The sequence below is a fragment of the Suricata suricatta genome, unplaced genomic scaffold (genome assembly GCF_006229205.1).
Source record: "Suricata suricatta isolate VVHF042 unplaced genomic scaffold, meerkat_22Aug2017_6uvM2_HiC HiC_scaffold_265, whole genome shotgun sequence".
NCBI classification, from domain to species: Eukaryota; Metazoa; Chordata; class Mammalia; order Carnivora; family Herpestidae; genus Suricata; species Suricata suricatta.
In genome coordinates, this window is record NW_021872103.1 from 482 (window position 1) to 7,058 (window position 6,577).

Sequence of the window (6,577 nt, forward strand, 5' to 3'; positions counted from 1 at the left end):
GCCTGCTTTCAGTTCTGTGTCTCCTTCTCTCTCCTCCCCTCACATTCTCATGCTCTGTCTCTTTCTGTATCAAAATAAATAAAACATTTTTTAAAAATCCAAAAAAAACCATTTTTAATCACCGTGATAATTTTCTATTCTATCACTTCTAATCTTATATAACTACTTGCAAATGGTATGGATGTGTGCATGGAAGGTATAAAGGTAGGTTGGTTTTGTGTGCACACCTTCTGACCATCATTCTCAGGTTTGACACTGGTATGAACATTGATTTATCGTCCGTTGGGTGTACTAATCTGTGTGTCCTTTTACAGGAACTGACTGTAGGTCAGTTTACCTGAGTTAAAATCTGATCTGTACCATGTACTGGATGCTTGACAAAAGACTCACGAAAAATAGAAGGAAGAATCATGTGTTTTCTCAGATTACTATCATTTGTTTTCCATGACTTTATGAGAAACTGTTAGATGCTCTCTGCTAACCAGGAAATGCTTTTAAACCTTGTTGCCTTTCTTGCTACTCTAGTAGAACTTGTCATTGCTATGATCCCATTCAGTTCCAAGTCCTCCAAGTGTTCTTGTCATTGAATTCTTCCTCTATTTTATTGAAATATGTATCCCTTGACTCAAAGACTACTGCCTTGTTAGAAATGTGGTCACAGACCTTTCCCAGAACTCCTGAACAGAATCTGCATTTTAATGAGATGGCCATTGCACTGCTGTGAATTCTGATTCATGTTAGAATATGCTAAGTATATTTGGAACTCATCAAACTTTCCATTAAGAAAGAGACACCACATGACCCACACAGTTGAGCTTCCAAGTTCAGCACAGGAAATGATCTCTCAGCTGATGATTTTCAGCCCTGTATTGGGCTCAGTGCTGACAGCTCAGAGCCTGGAGCCCACATTGGATTCTGTGTCTTTCTCTCTCTCTGCTCCTTCCCTGCTCATAGTCCGTCTCTCTCTCTCCTTCAAAAATATATAGACATTCGCAAAAATAGTTTAATACAATAGACACATGTACTGTCTTTCAAAACTAAACAGTCACAAATTTATTTCTTACAAATAGACACCTCCTGTGCCATTGATGTAAATGCAGAAAGCAAAAGTGTGTATGCCTAGGGGCTGCCTGGCTGGCTCAGTCAGTTATGTGTGTGCCTTTGGCTCAGGTCATGACCTCATGGTATGTGGGTTCAAGCCCCTCCTCATGCTCAGTGCTGACAGCTCAGAGCCTGGAGCCTGCTTTGGATTCTGTGTTTCCCTCTCTCTCTGACTCTCCCCTGCTTGCGCTTTCTCTCTTTTTCTATAATAAATAAAGGGTGTATGCCTGTGTTGATGCCTTTATTTTACAAATACTCTTGAATAAACAAATATTCATATCGGTTTATAACTCAAAGTTAAAGAACATATTGGAGCATAATAATGTGTCCCCAGTCGTCTTACTGCAGAAAGTAAGAAGTTCATCTAAGCCAAACCCAGTACTCCTAATGTAACTGAACGAACAGGAGTTTAGTCCTTGATGAATCATTAAAATTCTACCAGGCAGGGATGTCAGACAAAGGAAAATTTATTTGCAAGAAATAAGGAGATCACAAGGTATAATTTCAAAACTAGAGACTCACAGAGGAAGGATAATGGTTTCCTTTTTTTGTTAATATTAACTTTATTTGAGAGACAATAAAGGTGGAAGAGGGGCAGAGAGAGAGGCACAGAGAGAATCTCAGGCAGTCCCTACACCATCAGCACCGATGCGGGTTCAAACTCACAAACTGTGAGACCATGATCTGAGCTGAAACCAAGAGGCAGAAGACTGAGCCATTGAGGCGCCCCAGCATAGTTTCCAGGTATTTAGGGTTAGGGTGGCTATTTAGAAAGGGGAGCCTGGGGATACAATTGCACTTGAGCCTTAAGAACACAGTTCTATACCTTCTCTGACTGTTACATAGTAAATGGCAGTTGTGTTCCTCCTTGGGGCGCGATCTAAGTCTCAAAATGAGGTTGAAGGGAGCTCCTGGGTGGCTCAGTCCCTGAAGCTTCCATCTCTTGAATTAAGCTCAAGTGAGGATCTCAGAGTCTTGAGATCAAGCCACACGTCAAGCTCCTTCCTGAGCATGGAGCCTGAGCATGGAGCATGGATGGAATTCTTCTCTCTGCACCACCCATACTCGAGCTCTCTCTTTCAGGAAATAAATATTTTTGAAAAGTGACTTTGTTCACTTCATGCTTTACTCTGATGTTCATCTGCATAGATGTGACTCAGGGACTAAGCCCAAATTGAGCCTCATCAGCTCTTCCCCAGGGCAGTCATTACCTTATGTATTTACCCCACAGCACACTGAGTTCATGGGTGTTTTTACTGCAGTAAATGGGAGGTATAAATAAGGCTAGGTAATATGAGGGACTAAGGCCTGTGGGTACATGCAGATAAGCAGTGCGGATCGGGTCGCGGGGTCCAGCTGGTGACATGATCTCCCTCTTGCACCTTAGGTACCATTATGAACTCCTGCTGTGTCCACTTGGTAACTGTGGTGTTTGTTGCAGGGACTGCTGACCTTCAGGGATGTGGCCATCGAATTCTCCCAGGAGGAGTGGGGATGCCTGAATCATAGTCAGTGGGAACTCTACAGAGATGTGATGTTAGAGACCTACGGACACCTCGTCTTCTTGGGTGAGGCTAACTCCCTCTAGATTTCCCAAGCGCCACTCAAGGGTTTTGTTCCTTCCTGTGGAGACTGTTTCTTAGAAGCTTTCTCTTGCATGACTGGGATTCAAATCCCTACAGTAAAGAAAGAAGGAGGGGTTGGCAGATGTAGAGAAAAGTCTTCATGATGTTCTCTTTCAGGTGAGTTTTCCCTTCCTTAGAGTCACATCACCATTTCATAGATGGATGGGATTTCTAAGCATTGAGTGGCATAAAGTGATATTTCTGTCTTCAATATGAATTTCCATTCATGTTGGTAGTGGTAAGACTCAGAAGTGGAGATCAGGATGTGATACATGGAAATCCATCCTGTGTGTTCCAAAGGGGCTCTTGGGCAACAGCATTTGGGCATGCTTTTCCAGAATTCTAGAATATTCTCTTCTCTCTACTTAGTCCAATACTGGGTTGAAAGGTAGAATGTCCAGCAATTCTCTATTCTTTTGTTCTAACAAACAGATCTTGTTGTGTCAAAGCCAGACCTGGTCATCTTTTTGGAACAAAAGAGGGAGCTATGGAATGTGAAGAGAAAAGAGACAGTAGCCTCATACCCAGGTAAGTGGGAATGAATGAGGCAGATGACAGAGGTGAGGTCCAAATGTGAAGGACAAAGACCGTACAATAGGATTTCAGCAGCCATTCTGGAATGGAAATCAGTTTGTGAAACCTAGTTTTATGTCAATATGTTTCACAGAGTCACATCTGCTCTGCAATACATCACACTCTCGCAAATCTCTAAGGATTCTCCTTCTGTTCCACTTAAGGGTCCTTCACGTCCACAGTGAGGGCCTCCATAATGTTATTGGCTCTCCATTGCTTTGAGGGCTTGAGGTATTCTCTGTGTTTCTGAGGAAGTCTATATTCGTTCATTTCTGAGTGTTTGCTTTGAGTGAGAAGTGCATCAGGGTAGCGGTAGGCATATTGGGATTTGGTGCAGAAATCCCAGGAACACTGGGGACAGAGCCCATCTAAATTCTGCTTAATGCTTTCCAATATATGGAGGCTGTAATCCTAGTCATACAAAATTAAGACCCACCAGTTTCATGAGCTGATAAAACACCTCCCTAAAAAGAGAAAATCTAACCTTTAATTTCACTTCAAAAGTTTCATTTTTGGGGCGCATGTGTGGATCAGTTGCTGAAGGATCTGACCTCAGCTGATGTCATGATCTCACAGTCAGTGAGTCTGAGTCTTGCACAGGCCTCAGTGATGACAGCACAGAGCAGCCATGGAATCCTGTCTCCTTCTCTCTCTGCTCCTCCCCTGCTTGGTCTCACTCTCAAAATTAATTAAAGTAATCTTACAAAAGTTAAGAAAAATTCATTTTGGATCATATTAACTAAAATACAAAATTTCCACTCTTATGTTCCATTCTTCAATCCTAAAATAACTTAAATCTCTTCTTATTTTCCTAGAATTTCTACAAAATGTCACAAGGGAGATAGAACCTTTAGAACTCAAAACCTGCAGCCTATATCAAAATCTCTATTCATTTTTTCTTAATCATTGAATCATTTTATAATTTTTTCATGTGTAATAGGAAGTTCCTGTGACTTTGTCATATCTGTTTTCACGTTCTGAGTAGTTGTATATGAGATTACTTTACGATTCATTGTATCAAAAACTTTAAAAATCGTTTGTAATGTTTATTTTTGAAAGATAGAGCAGGCATTGAGGGCTGAAAGAGAGGGACACACCAAATTTGAAGCAGGCTTCTGGCTGTGAGCTGTCATCACAGAGTCCTCCCCAAAGCTCCAACTCCTAGACTCTGAGATCACGGCCTGAACCCAAGTCCGACGCTTCACCTACTGAGCCGCCTACCCACCTCTGTAGCTATAAGACTAAAATCTCAGTGCGTAACCATGAAAGAGGACCTATTTTGATTTATTAGCCGGTTTTCATGAAGAGGAAAACTGCCACGTATATTCACCCATATCAACCCCGGAAATCTCTAATGAAAGTCCCTATGATTTTAGCACTTAAAAGACATTACACAGAAATTAAGGGTATAACTCAATTTTCAGAACAAAGCAAACAACGTTCATTTCTTTTGAGGTTTTCTTTTTCCCTTTTACTTTGAGAGATGGAGAGAGAGAGGGGAGGAGAGGCAGGGAGACAGGAGACAATTCCAGGCAGGCTGCACAATGTCAGCGCAAATGGGGATGTGGACTGGAACTCACAAATGATGAGAAAACGATCTGAGCTGAAACCGAGAGTCAGACACGCAAACCTTGCTGAGCCACCCATGCACCCCAAAGCCTTTCATTTCTAAACATACAAGCAACATCAAAGTTGCAAAATATGCCAACAATAACATTATTAAAAAATATGGGGATTACATTAACATACAATCTGAGGGATGTAGAAAAACTCATGATTTGGGGCTGCTGGGTAGCTCAATCGAATGTCAGACTTTACCTTAGGTCATGATCTCATCGTTTGTGGGTTGATGTCCCCCATCAGGTTCTGTGCGGACAGCTCAGAGAGTGGACCCTGCCTCAGATTCTGTGTTTCTCTCTCTTTCTGCCCGGTCCTCTCTCACACTCTCTTTCCATCTCTCAAAAAAGAAGCAAACATTAAAAAAGATAAGTATTTTAAGAAAAAGAAAAAGTAGGGATTCCTTTTTCCTGACGTTGACTTTTTCTGATTGCAGTTTTGTGTATGACAAATTCTAATTCTAAGCATCAGATAGTAGCAAGTGGAATGCCTTTACTTTCATTTTTATCTTTCAGCTGTATTTCCAAATGAAACTGACAGCCTCCTTTCAGAGACGTTTATAGGAACTTGTTTCCAAAGAGTGTTAGTGGATGGATATAAAGGTACTGCCCTGGAGAATGGACAGTTAATGAGAGCCCGGAATAAGGATGGGGAGTATGAGGGGCCTCAAGCACACCTGGGGACTCCTATTCCAGACTACAGTGGTGAATGGCATCCATGTGGGGAGGTCTCTAATCAGAGCACCAACCTCATTACACGTAAGAGTATACATTTAGGAGAGAATCACTCTAAATATGACACATGTGGGGAAACACTTAACCAGTCCTCCAGTGTTGGTGTTCTGAAGAGGATTCATGTAGGAAAAAGCCCATACACACGCAATGAACCTGGGGACATACTTAGTCAGTCATCAAGACTGCATATCAAGAAGAGAATCCATGCCGGACAGAAACGTCACATTTGTAAGGAGTGTGACAAAGTCTTCTACAGGCACTCAGCACTAATTCAACAACAGCAAGTGGACACTGGAGAAAAACCTTACGATTATGAAGAAGGTGGTAAAACCTTTAATGATGCCTCATCAGTAAATGTACATAGATTAATCCATACAGGAGAGAAACCTTACACACATAAAAATTGTGGGATGGCCTTTACCCAAAACTCACCTCTTACCAAACATCACAAAACCCAAACTGGTGAGAAACCTTACCAATGTAACGAATGTGGCAAGGCCTTTACTCAGCAGTCAAGCCTTAACAGGCATCACAGAATCCATACTGGAGAGAAGCCTTACCAATGCAAAGAATGTGGCAAATCCTTTACTCGCCACAGAAGCCTTATCCAACATCTCCGAATCCATACTGGAGAGAAACCTTACCAATGCAAAGAATGTGGCAAATCCTTTACTCACCACGGAAACCTTATCCAACATCTCCAAATCCATACTGGAGAGAAACCATACCAGTGTAATGAATGTGGCAAAGCCTTTACTCACCAGTCAGTCCTTAAGAGACATCACAGAATCCATACTGGAGAGAAGCCTTACCAATGCAAAGAATGTGGCAAATCCTTTACTCGCCACAGAAGCCTTATCCAACATCTCCGAATCCATACTGGAGAGAAACCTTACCAATGCAAAGAATGTGGCAAATCCTTTACTC

The 6,577-nt window shown here is 41.8% G+C and overlaps 1 pseudogene; it reads left to right on the forward strand.

The window, feature by feature from the left end:
• The first annotated feature begins 2,542 nt into the window (after positions 1 to 2,542).
• Positions 2,543 to 6,176, forward strand: LOC115284927 (annotated as a pseudogene).
• Positions 6,177 to 6,577: the final 401 nt, after the last annotated feature.